We start from the raw sequence: 13,062 nt of genomic DNA on the forward strand, positions 1-13,062 counted from the left end.
GCGACGGTGGGATGTTTTTGGTGTTGGAGCTAGGGTTGGAGAGTTCCTTCACGATGTTGAAGAGTTCCTTACTATTGTGTGCGTTGTTGTTGAGGCGGTCTTTGAAGGAGCTCCTCTTGGCCGGCCTGATGAGGTGGTGGTGGTTGCGGATGGCGTCCTTGTGTGCTGCATGGCTGTCCAGAGTTGGTTCACTGTGCCATTTCTTCTCTAGTTTCCGGCAGGCATGCTTGGAGGCTAGAAGTTCTGGGGTGAACCAGTTGGCCCTCTTGTTTGTGTCTCTGTGGGGGGTTTCTTCAGCGGGGCGAGGGTGTTGGCGCAGTCCTCGATCCAGCGTCTGAGGCTGTGGGCAGCGTCGTCAGTGTTGGAGGGTTCAGTGGGTGGGCTGAGAGCGAGGTTTGCGTGTAGTTGGTGTTCGGTGATTTTGTTCCAGCAGCGGCAGGGGATCGGCAGGGTGCAGTGGTGTGTGGTGGGTTTCTGGAAGGCAAAGTGGATGCAGCGGTGGTCGTTCCAGAGGAGTTCGGTGGTGTGGCTGACGGAGACTTGCAGACTTGAGGAGAAGATGGGGTCGAGCGTGTAGCTGGCGGAGTGGGTGGGCGTTGTGATGAGATGCTTCAGTCCGAGGTTGTCGAGGTTATCGATCAGGGTTCTGGAGTTGTTGTTGTTGCTGTTGTTCTCAAGGTGAAAGTTTAGGTATCCAAGGAGGATGTAGTCAGTGGAGGTCAGGGGGTGCGTGCTGATCAAGTCGGTGATGGAGTCGCTGAACTGGGGGTGGGGTCCAGGGGTCGGTAGACAAGGGTGCCTCTGAGGGTGGAGTTAGGGTCTGTGTGGATCTGGAAATGCATGTGTTCAGCGGTGCTGAGTGCGTCATCGGTGCAAGTCGAGACCTTGATGCTGTTCTATCTTGTGGACAATGGCGATTCCTCCTCCGACTCTGCTGGTGCGGTTTCTGCGGGTGATCATGTAGCCTTCTGGGATGGCTATGGCGATGTCGGGTGCAGAGGAGTAATTAAACCAGGTCTCTGTCAGGAAGGTGACATCCGGGGATGTTGTGTCGAGCAGGTCCCAGAGCTCAACGGCATGCTTGCGTGCGGAGCAGGTGTTCAGTAGTATGCATCAGAGCTGATGGGGGCCTTTCTTGGCGGGTGGTTAGTCGGCTATGAGGCTGGTGTAGCTGTAGTTCCGGCAGGTAAAAGGGCCGTGTGTGCGTTTTGGGGCAGCCTTGAAGCAGATATGGATCCGTACGGAAAATGAGAGCGTCCAGAGTGCTGGCATCAAAGTGGCGGCAGTCGTCGTGCCTGGTGCGGGGGCCAGGGTTTCTGGCGCTGGGCGTGGTCCAGGCACGGAGGGGTGCAGACGGGCTTGCCTTAGGCGCAGCGGGCGGCATATATGGGGAGGTGGGAGGGAGGAGCAGCTGGGAGGCAGGTGGCGGGGGCAGTGAATGGGCAGTGGGCAGTCAGGGGGGCGGAGCCGCAGCAGCCAGGGATGTGAGGGACAACGAAGGTAACAGAAGGAAAAAAGGGCACAGAAATGAGGGAAAAACAAGTGGCACAGAGGGCAGAAGGGCACAAAAACGAGTGGGATAGAGGGCTGAAGGGCACAAAAATCGAGTGGAACAGAAGGCAGAAGGGTACAAAAAATTAGGAAAAAACAAGTGGCACAGAGGGCAGAAGGGCACAAAAAAATGAGTGGAACAGAGGGAAGAGGGCACAAAATAGGAGTATAACAGAAGGCAAAAGGGGCACAAAAACAAGGGGAAAATGAGTGGCACAGAGGGCAGAAGGGCACAAGAATGAGTGGAACAAAGGGCAGAAGGGCACAAGAAATGAGTGCAACAGAAGGCAGAAGGGCACAAAAACGAGGGAAAAACGAGTGACACAGAGGGCAGAAGGGCACAGAAAAACTAGTGGAACAGAGGGCAGTAGGGCACAAAAAATGAGTTGAACAGAAGGCAAAAGAGGCACAAAAACGAGGGGAAAATGAGTGGCACTGAAGGCAAAAAGGGCACAGAAATACCGGAAAAATTAGTGGCACAGAGGAAAAATACAGAATACAGAAATACGGAGGCAGCTAAGAACAGAAGGCAGAACGGGCAGAGAAGCACGAGGGCAGCGAGTGGAACAGAATGGAAAACTGGGCAGGGTCACAGGGGCAGCGAGGGGTGCAGAAGTAAAGACTGGGCAGAGAGAGCACGGGGACAGTGAGGGGAACAGAGGGAAGAAAAAGCTGCACGGACCACGCACAGGCAGCGGGGGAAGACAGACAACAGCAGTCACAAACACAACAATGAAAATACAGGCAATACAATAAAAGCAATAAAGCTGAGGATGAACAAACCTACCTACAACCTACCACTGGCCACTAGGGATGAGGCGCAGGTGGTAGCCTGCGGGTGGTGGAGGGCCTTGAACTTCCGCGGCAGCTGGGGTAGGGACACACAGGCGGTGCTGTTCGAAGAGGGAGCGACCTACCTGGTAGGGTCAAGGGTAGGGTCAATGTGCAAAGTATTTGTACTCAAAACACACAGTAATACAGTGATAAAACCACTAATGGGCATCACACAATTTAGGAAAAATAAAGGATCTTTATCTAAACTCAACAACACCAAAACAACAAAAATTCAACAAACATGTAATAAGAATATGAATTTTTAAAGGTTTCAAGCAACTGGGTCCATAGAAAACTATGGAGGCATGATTCTACACAAAGTACCTGTAGATGCGTCAAATTTCACATGGCCAAACAGCCGCAGAGGTGGGATGCGTTGAGAAACAAAGGGATGCATCAGTTCCTGAGACCTTGGGGAAGGGATGCGTCAAAGCCGTTCTGTTGGGGTATTGATGCGTGAACTCCAAGACGGATCTGGTTCACGGGTGAAGTAATGGGAAAAGTTGCTGCATAGGTGAGATGCAGGGAAATCCGGAATGCGTCAGCATTTGACAGCATTCGATGCGGCGGTGGTGATAGATGCGGCGGCGACAAACCGCGCTGCATTGGTTTCTTCAGCTGTGCTCCACGATGCGTTGGTTCTTCCCGTCACGACAGGAGCTGCATCGGCCTGGCAGCGGCGCGGCAATGTGCTGCATCGAGAAAAACAACTGCAAGAAGAGTGATGCATCGATTTCTTCAGTTCTTTAGGTTTCCTCCAGCTCCTAACAGCAGCAACAACCTCCAGAGGCTTACAACTGAAGCAGATCCCCCTGGCAGGTCAGACCTCCCTGTAGCAGAGTTCATGGGGAGCAGAGGGCGAAGTCTTTGGGGGTCATTAGTATGGCAGGCGGACTTTGTCCGCCCTCCATACCACCCGGGAAACGGGACCGCCCGCTGAGGGTGCGGTGGTCCCGCACATCCCATTAGGATGCACCCTCCACACTGGCGGGCACATCCCGCATTTATAACATTGCAGCAGGCGGTGCTGAATGCACCGTCCGCCGCAATGTCACAAAAGTAAGTTGCGCCTTTCAATGCACAACGTGACAGGCACCGCGCAGTGCCTGCCATGTTGTACATTGAAATGCAGGGGGGTACCTATGTGCACCACCCACCCCCAAGAATCCCTGGGGGCCCACTAGCGGCCCCCAATGTCGAAGACTGCATGCCTTTCCGTGGCGGTGTTGCCACCACAGAAAGGCATGTCTCCACATGCATACTAATACGAATGGAGGTGTCTACTAGGGGTGGGCGAAAGTCGCAGAGAGGCACGGAGATTGAACCAATCTCCATACCTCTCCGCATATTTCCGTTACGCGATGCCCACCCGCCCGCCGCCCACCTCCCCTCCACCTCCCCCGCAATATTAAATGAGATTAAAAAGCCTAAAATAAGATTTAAATTAAACTTATCTTATCGCGGGGTCATCCTTGTCCATCTATCCTTCTTCTTGGAACTGCACATGCGCGGGAGCCTGTGCATGCACATTCCTGGCATGCGGGAGGCGGGTGGGAGGCGGGCCGCCAACATCCGTTACGCCCCCGAGTGTGCGGAGATTTGCCTTGTTTATCCGCCTTCATTGCGAAAGGGGCAAATCTCTGCACATTCTGTGGGCGGAGCGGAGATGGCCGCCCACCCCTAGTGTCTACCCGCCATCGCCACCATATTAACAGCTTTTCTGCCCGGTAGGCAATCGGGCAGATTGCCTACCGGCGGAAAACCGGTGGACGGTCTTTCCATCCGCCGGGGTACCCCCCACCATAGTAGTATGGTGGGGGAATCGGCATGCGGGCGGGCTCAAATGTCGGGTGGATCGCCACTGCCATGCGGGTGGCGATCCACCAGACATGTTAATGGGCCCTTAAGTGTCCCTGAGATTTCAGAACAGGAGCCAGCACACACAGGCCCTTGCAGATCTTCTTTAAGCAGGTTCACACAAAGTTCCAGTCTTTGTCTTTTCCTTGGCAGAAACAGCAACTGCTGGCCCAACCCACACAGCACATAGCATGAGGGCAGTACTCTTCCTCACAGCTCTTCGGCTCTTCTCCTTGGCAACGGTTCCTCTTGAGTCCAGTAGTGATCATACATTCTGGGGTTTTTGGTGTAATACTTATGCCCCAACATGTCATTGTTCTATTTGAGCAAGGGTCTCTGAGCCCGGTCCAAACCAGTTCTGTCCTTACTTGTGCAGTATGATCACAGGGGGTGGAGACAGCATTGTGCAAGGGAGACAGAACCTATTCAGGTGCAAGGATATTTCCTCCCACTACTCTAAATGCAACCAAGCCCTATTCATCTCATCTCAGAGTCAACTAGGAAGGACCAGGCACACCCCAATGCCCCCAGTGGGTGTCTATAGTGAACGCACATCCCCAGCCCCTGTCACTCCAAACCAGATAGTCAATCCACAAACATACAGAGGCACACAGAATGGTTAAACAAGAAAATGCCTATGTTCAAAAGTGGCATTTTCAAACACATAATTTAAAAACCATCTTTACTAAAAGATGTGTTATTAAATTCTGAGTTCCGAGAGCCTTAACTTTATTTGTCCATCTTGTCCCAATGGGAAGTTAAACTTGTAAAACATTGAAAAGTACCTCCCATTCATTATATCCTTTGGGACAGATAGCCTTTCAAAGGTTAAAACCTAAATTGCTAGTATTTCGCTGTCAGGACATGTCAAACACACTGGTACATGTCCTTCCTTTCACATACACTGCACTCTGGTACTTTGGGCCTACCGTAGGGGTGCCTTACATGTAAGAAAAGGGAAGGATGCACTTGCTAGGTCTACATGGCAGTTTAAAACCGCACACAGACACTGCAGAGGTAGGCCAGAGATACCTTTTCAGGGCTACTCATGTGGGTGGACCAATCAGTGCTGCTGGCCCACTAGTAGCATTTGATTTACAGGCCCTGGCACAATCAGTGCACTTTAATAGGGACTTACCATGAAATCAAGTAGGCCAATCAAGGATAACCAATCATGATAACAATGTACACAGAGAGCATATGTACTTTAGCACTGATTAGGCATGTGGCACGGATACAACCAAAACAGATACTACCAACATCAACTCCAGTTGCCATATTTGCAAAGTCCCTGCAGCGACCTACATCCACCACAACCACCTCAGTAGAAGTAGGTACTGCAGTGAGTCAAATGTCATGCCCATCTACCAGTTCATCCAACATTGCAAGTGGCACCAGCAACATCAGAAAGTTAATCTTCCCAGTTTGGGACATCTTTTCAGTTCGCCAGAAGGAGGTGAACATTGTTATATGCTTCATTTGTGGAGTAGATGTTAGTCTGGGTAAGCTTTGTACAAACTATGGTACCGGTGGCCAAACAACCCATCTGAGAAAAAACCTCTTGGTCAAGTGAGAAATACCTTAGCGGCCAAAAAACTGCAAGTGTTGTTGGTGGAGAGGCTGAAGATCTGATCACGGTGGAAGGTGAACAAGAGGAAGACATTTTCTCAGGTACTTAAAGCAGCCCTGTCCCCAGCAGTGCAGTGGTACCTCCCACATCATCATCAGCAACATCGCAATGGCACAAGAGTCAGGCTGAGACACCAACGGGTCCAAGGCAAGAGAGTACCACAGCAAAAAAATGTGCATTGAGCCTAACAATATCTAGTCTCAAGAAGTCACCTGCTTCAGTGGCACCAGAAAAGAAATAAATCCAGGCTTACATTCTCAGCATGTTTAGGCCGGAGGGGCAGAACAAACGCAACCACCAAATGCCACGTTTGTACAATGCGAAGCTGGCTAAAATGTTAGCACTGGACCACCTCCCTTTTACTTTTGTGGAAGGGGTGGGCATTCTAGAATTAGTGGCAGCCCTCTACCCGAAATGGAAGGTTCCCAGCCTGTCCTATTTCACCAGAGTTGCTGTTCTAGCATTAAATCACGACTTGCTGAAATTGCTTGGACAAGCTTTGCAGCAGAGTGCTGTTCACACTATCCTCCTGACGACACATATGTGGAATAAGCCTGGGTGGAGTTCGTGGAGTTCCGTGCAGAACTTTGCGAGAAGCAAAAAAACTCGGCTGCACTATGTGGAGCTCCACAAGCACGGAGTGAGTTAGAATAAATGTAGTTTGTGATAACTTTCACACCAGGTGTTTGCCTGCTCTGTGAAATTATTGCAAAGGGCACCATGCGCAGCTCAAGCAGGTGGATGTGGGTGCTGCTTCGTTTCTGCCGTTCAAGTTGATTTTCTACTGTAACGGCAGCTTTCTCAACTCGAAAGGACGGTTTCTCAATGTGAGTGGGCGAGAGCATATACGGTCACTCGCATTGAGAAATCTGACCGCCAGCATTGAAAAATCTCACCAGAATGTTGATTTCCCTCGCTAGCACTTGCAAACTTAATATTGATGAGCGCAAGTGAGAAAAAATGTTTTTGGGAGCTCCGCAAGCTCTGTGTAACACGGAGTGCAGAATACTCTGTAAACTCAGTTCACCGCCCAGACTTAATGTGGACCAGTTGCCAAGCCACTGATTACATGTCCATCACTGCACACTGGATCTCTTTTATAGGGGGGTAGAGAAAACATATCTGCAGGTGTTGACACTGCTGACGTTTTAATGGCGCTCAGAGGAAGCCATGTTCCACATGGAGAAATCCCATACTTCTGCAAACATCTTGGAAGACTTTATCACTAAGGTCTTTGAATAGCTGTGACCAGGAGGGTTCTGTTGCTACAGGCAAAGGCAGTAATATAGTTAAGGCTATGGCCGATAGTAGCTATTTCAAGTCCTGTGCTGACCGAGTCAGCAAGTTACTGACCACATGCAGAAGTATATGGATACATTTCAGCCATTCTTTTCATGCCCGGAAGCAGCTGTGGGTCATTCAACGTGATACTAGGATGGCAGTTAAAGCACTCATCCAGGAGGTACCAACACATTGGAATTCAACTTATTAATGCTTTAACCTCTGTTTGAGCAGTTTAGACCAATCAATGAATATGCCATAGAAAGAAGGGATGCTACTGTGAAAGGCATGATCAGTGAGATGGACCAAAGGGGCCTAGTTAAATACCTGACTTCCTTTCAACTTCTCCAAACGTCTCTAAGGAGAACTGAACCATGTGTCAAGCTATCCCATTGTTGCACATGCTACTGAAACAGCTAAAGGAGGTGTCTGCAATGTACGTAGGTGTGGAGGAAAAAAAGAAGCATATGAGTTGGTGAAGAGCTTATTCCTTCGCTTATTTGAAAATTTAAAGGTGTAAAGAAGCATTGTGTCATCAAATCATTACATTTGTGCCACAATTCTTGATCCACTGTACAAACCATTGTGGGACATTTTAATTAAGCATGGGCTGAAAATTCGTTCCGCTCGTGGAATTTGTGGATTTTCCGCGATTTCGCGATCCGCGAATCTCGCGAAATCTCGGTAAAATCCGCGAATCAGCGGGGCCGAATTTTCAGCCAAGCACTTACAGGGTTACAGCAGAAGGTGCAAAAGTTGAAGCTAATTTTTGTAACCTTTTAGAAAAGGGTAACAAAGAAATTAACTCCAACTTGGGCACCTGCTGCTGTAAGCCTGTACGTGCTTCCTGGCGCCTCGTTGCCTACTTGCAACTATTCTCTGACCCTGCCCTGACCCTTGTAGCAGGGTCAGAGAATAGTTACAAGTAGGCAATGAGGCGCCTGTCACAAAAATTAAACCTCAACAGGAAGCACTGACAGATATAAAAACAAGCATTTGCAATGCAATAGGTCTCCCATTAGGAAAGTTTGAGCTATTGGTCTTGTAAATGACAATTTTTTTTATTTATGTATTGGTTTTGAAAATAGCTAAATTAATAGCTTTGTCATTTACAATGCCAATAGTTATAACTTTCGCAAATGTGACACCTATAGCATTTGTAATGTAACATGTTTTGTATTTACATGACTTAGCTGTATTGATATTACAAATTAGAATGGCTTTTAATTTTTTTAAATAATGAATACTTAAATAAAAGTGATTTTAATTTATAATGGCAATAGCTTAAACTTTTGTAAATAACTTTTGTGAAGATTATGTTCAGTGTATTTTATTGTGACGAAAATCCAAGAACAGAGGTGAAATATTAACATCTTTTTGTGACATTTGTAATAAAGTTTGAAACATTGAGAGAACATATTTGAACCAGTTGTTGTTGAATGGTTGCGCAGATTGATGCTGGGGTGGCGCTGAGTGGTGCTGTGGTGGTGCTGAGTGGTGCTGTGGTGATGCTGAGTGGTGCTGTGCTGGTGCTGAGTGATACTGGGATGGTGCTGATTGATGCTGGGGTGGTGCTGAGTGGTGCTGTGGTGGTGCTGAGTGATGCTATGGTGGTGCTGAGTGAGGCTGTGGTGGTGTTGAGTGGTGCTGTGGTGGTGCTGAGTGATAATGTGGTGGTGCTGAGTGATGCTGTGGTGGAGCTGAGTGATGCTGTGGTGGCGCTGAGTGGTGCTGTGGTGGCGCTGAGTGGTGCGGTGGTTGTGCTGATTGGTGCTGTGGTGGTGCTGAGTGATGCTGTGGTGGTTCTGAGTGATGATGTGGTGGTGCTGAGTGGTGCTCTGGTGGTGCTGAGTGATAATGTGGTGGTGCTGAGTGATAATGTGGTGGTGCTGAGTGATGCTGGGGTAGCGCTGAGTGATGATGTGGTGATGCAGAGTAAGCATGGGCGGATTTTACGAATTGGCAATCCGCGAACTTGCGTATTTACGGATTCGCAATCCGCAAAATCCGCGAACTCTCGCGAATTTGCGGATTTTTTTTTTGTGTTCGCAAGGATTTCTGCCAGTTCGCGAGGGTTCTGTACCAGTTCGCAATTGCGAACTTACTTGTCGGCTCGCAACGGCCGCGACTATGTTGTTTCTACATCTGGTTCATCATCACAGGTTCACAGCACCCTCTGTTTCACCACTGCCACCCTCTGGTACACCCATGCCACCCTCTGGTACATCACTGCCACCCTCTGGTTGGTTTATCACTGTAGATTATGGGGTGAAAAAATTCAAGCACACCTGCCCTGCTTCAACTGACATGAATTAATTTGGGGTTGATTAATGTGTCACTGAATTTAACCCCTTCGAGGCTGATGACGAGCTCAGCTCGTCATGAGTTACGCCTCTCGTACGCTCATGACGAGCTGAGCTCGTCATGCACCGCAGGGTTTTGAAAAACGTAGCGCGCAGCGGGAAAAACCGCAGCGCGCATGCGGTTAAACTTTCAGTCTGGCTGGCACCTGCTTCCTTATCTGTAATTTGCTGAACTCTGAAGGGGCCCCTCAGGAAGCACTACAGGGAATGGTTACTAATGATAAGATTTAACTTTTGCACCTGCTGAGTGCTTTCAGTTTTGTCTGTAATTGCTTTCTGTTGCAGTGTAATTTTTTTAACAGGACCTTTGTTGTATACTTGTAGCTATTCTCTGAGCCTGCTGTGAGGGTCAGAGCAGGGTCATAGAATAGTTGCAAGTAGGCAAATGAACTCTGAAGGGGCCCCTCAGGAAGCACTACAGGGAATGGTTACTAATGATAAGATTGAACTTTTGCACCTGCTGAGTGCTTTCAGTTTTGCAAAAATCCAAATATCCAGCAGCATCCACAAAAGTAATCCTTCCAGGTCAAGTTTCAAATTAAAGTGACCAGCACATGAAGAAAGCACTGGGAGGAGCCTGGTGGACAGGAACAGGAAGTTGGAGACTGTGGGGCACTTCCTTCCTCCCACCCCCACCCCCCAAAATGGACTCCTTGCAAAGAAAAAGTGCAGGCAAATGTCAACCTGAGTAGTTATTCTGATAAAAATCATAATTTTAAAGGTTTATGCCGCCTGCTGGTGGATTTCTTGTGCGAAATTGCAAATTTTGCAATCTCGCAATTGCGAGATTGTCGCTGCCCGCCGCATCTACGTGTTCGCAAGTATTTACTCCCGCGAAATTGTATAGTATTCTAGTTGGCAAGTGCGACCAAGCAAAAAATCCGCTTTGCACGGATTTTACGAATTTTCGGCAATTTCGCGAGAGTTCGCGGATTGCGAATTTACCGAAAATCCGCAAAATCCGCGAGCGGAACGGATTTTACGCCCATGCTTAATGCAGAGGGCAGAAAGGCACAAAAAGCAGTCTAACAAAGGGCAGAAGGGCAGAAAAACAAGGGAAAAACGAGTCTAACAGAGGGCAGAAGGGCACAAAAAAACAGTCTAACAGACGACATAAGGGCAGAAAAACAAGGGAACAACGAGTCTAACAGAGGGCAGAAGGGCACAAAAAACGAGTCTACTGGGGCAGAAAGGCACAAAAACAAGTCTAACAGAGGGCAGAAGGGCACAAAAAACGAGTCTAACAGAGGGCAGAAGGGCACAAAAACAAGGGAATAACAGAGGGCAGAAGGGCACAAAAAACGAGTCTAACAGAGGGCAGAAGGGCAGAAAAACAAGGGAAAAATGAGTCTAACAGAGGGCACAAGGGCACACAAAACAAGTCTAACAGGGGGCAGAAGGGCAGAAAAACAAGGGAAAAACGGGTCTAACAGAGGGCAGAAGGGCACAAGAAACGAGCCTAACAGGGGGCAGAATGAATCCTGCCCTGCGTGTTTGTCCATGAAGATGCCACCTTTTTGTGCAATACCTCTACTCAACTGGAGTACTTTCTGCTGTCTAATCAGTAAGTGCTCCCTCGTTGGCTAAATGTATAGGGGCAGATTTACAATAACTGGCTTTACAACGTGACGCATCTCTCAGATGTGTCACGTTGTTAATAGCCAGCAGGGGTGAACCAGAGGGTGGCAGTGGTGAACCAGAGGGTGGCAGTGCTGAACCAGAGGGTGACAGTGGTTAACCAGAGGGTGGCAGTGGTGAACCAGTGGTGATGTGATGAACCAGAGGGTGGCAGTCATGAACCAGAGGGTGGCAGTGGTGAACCAGAGGGTGACAGTGCTGAACCTGAGGGTGGCAGGGGTGAACCAGATAGTGGCAGTGCTGAACCAGAGGGTGGCAGTGGTGAACCAGAGGGGGGCCGGGTGAACCAGAGGGTGGCAGGGGTGAACCAGAGAGTGGCAGTGGTGAACCAGAGGGTGGCAGTGATGAACCAGAGGGTGGCAGTGGTGAACCAGAGGGTGTTGTGCCCATACACGACCGCATGGGTAACTTCGCCATGCAAGCAGCCCGCGAACACGCAAAAGCCCCGCAAACACGCAAAAAACTCAGCGAACACGCAAAAAACCCCGTGAACACCTAAAAAACCCCAAATCCGCAAATTCGCACGAATTTGCGGATTTTGCGGATTGCGAATTCGATTTCACGCGAATTCGCGGAACGCAAATTCGCAAATTTCGCCCATGCTTAATTTTCATTCCTTTTTCAGACGGGGATGTTGCCAACTACAAAACTTGGACAGCTGTGCAAGCCAGTGAGCTAAAAAAAAAACGGCCAGGAATTAGAGGCCTGCTCCTCCAGGGCACAACAAGTATTGCAGGGCAGCCTTCAAGTTCAATGTCAGAGCCTGAGGGCTATGCATTTGGCTCACAGCAGCCAAAACCACCAACAACAGCTAGAACAAAATCAACAACCAGTACATGAGCATCAACCCCCCAAATTGGCAAAGGAATGGTTTCTACTGGCAGGGCTTAAGGCCAGTGCTGAAGCAAAGGCAAATGTTTGAGAGCAAAGCAGAGCACCCATGACCATTGAGCGGATGGTCAAGGCCTATCCGGATGACCCAACATAGGTCTACATTGATCAAAATCCCTTGCTGTATTGGTATGGAAAAAGGCCCCAATGGCCTATGCTCAGCAGGCTGGCGATAACATATCTGGCCTGCCCAATAGCAAGTGTCTCTGCTGAGCGTGATTTCAGTGCTGCTGGTGCCGTTCTGACAGTGAGAAGGACCAGTGTTTCACACCAAAACATGGAGAGGTTAACCATGATTAAAATGAATCAGCACTTTAAACGACCGGATTACACTATGCCTGAAGTACCACAGCAGGAAAATGATGACAGTGACTCAGGTCATGGAAGTAGTGTGGTAGGTGATCTACTTCTGGGTGAACCATCAGAGCTTGAGGATGACCTCTAATTCCCTGACAACTAGATTTTAGTTTCTAGTTACTTTCTTTCTTTGACATCCCCAAAATACTTTTTTTTCAAAATTATTCTTTTTTCATTTTGATTTAAATTAAATACATGTTGGACCACCCATCACCCCTCGCCTCTCCCCCCAACCCACCTCAAATAGGTACAATATCAACAAATATTTGACTAAGTGCAATACATTCTAAGTCTGCCCATGTCGCCTTATGTCATTAACCTGATTCTGGCACCTCAACGCTGTACAGCAAACCGACCCAACCGATCCCTCAATCTTTTCATTTAATGTGACTAAAGTGATGAATGTGATAAAAAACTCTATTGAACCTACAACTTTTATCACCTGTCTGAGGATTCCACCCCTCACCCCTCCCACACCCCCACCCCCTCCCACCACCGTAACCTAGGCAATAAGGCTCAACCGTGAGCCTGTGTGAGGGCATCTCTTCTCCCTCCACCTCTCTCCACCCACCAGTGTTCAAATATGCATATAAAAAAAGAAAAACAGAGCTATAAAATTCTCCCACACAGAGGAAACTCCTGCTTCTATCCGTCGCTTTT

Source organism: Lissotriton helveticus, chromosome 9, assembly GCF_964261635.1.
Source record: "Lissotriton helveticus chromosome 9, aLisHel1.1, whole genome shotgun sequence".
NCBI classification, from domain to species: Eukaryota; Metazoa; Chordata; class Amphibia; order Caudata; family Salamandridae; genus Lissotriton; species Lissotriton helveticus.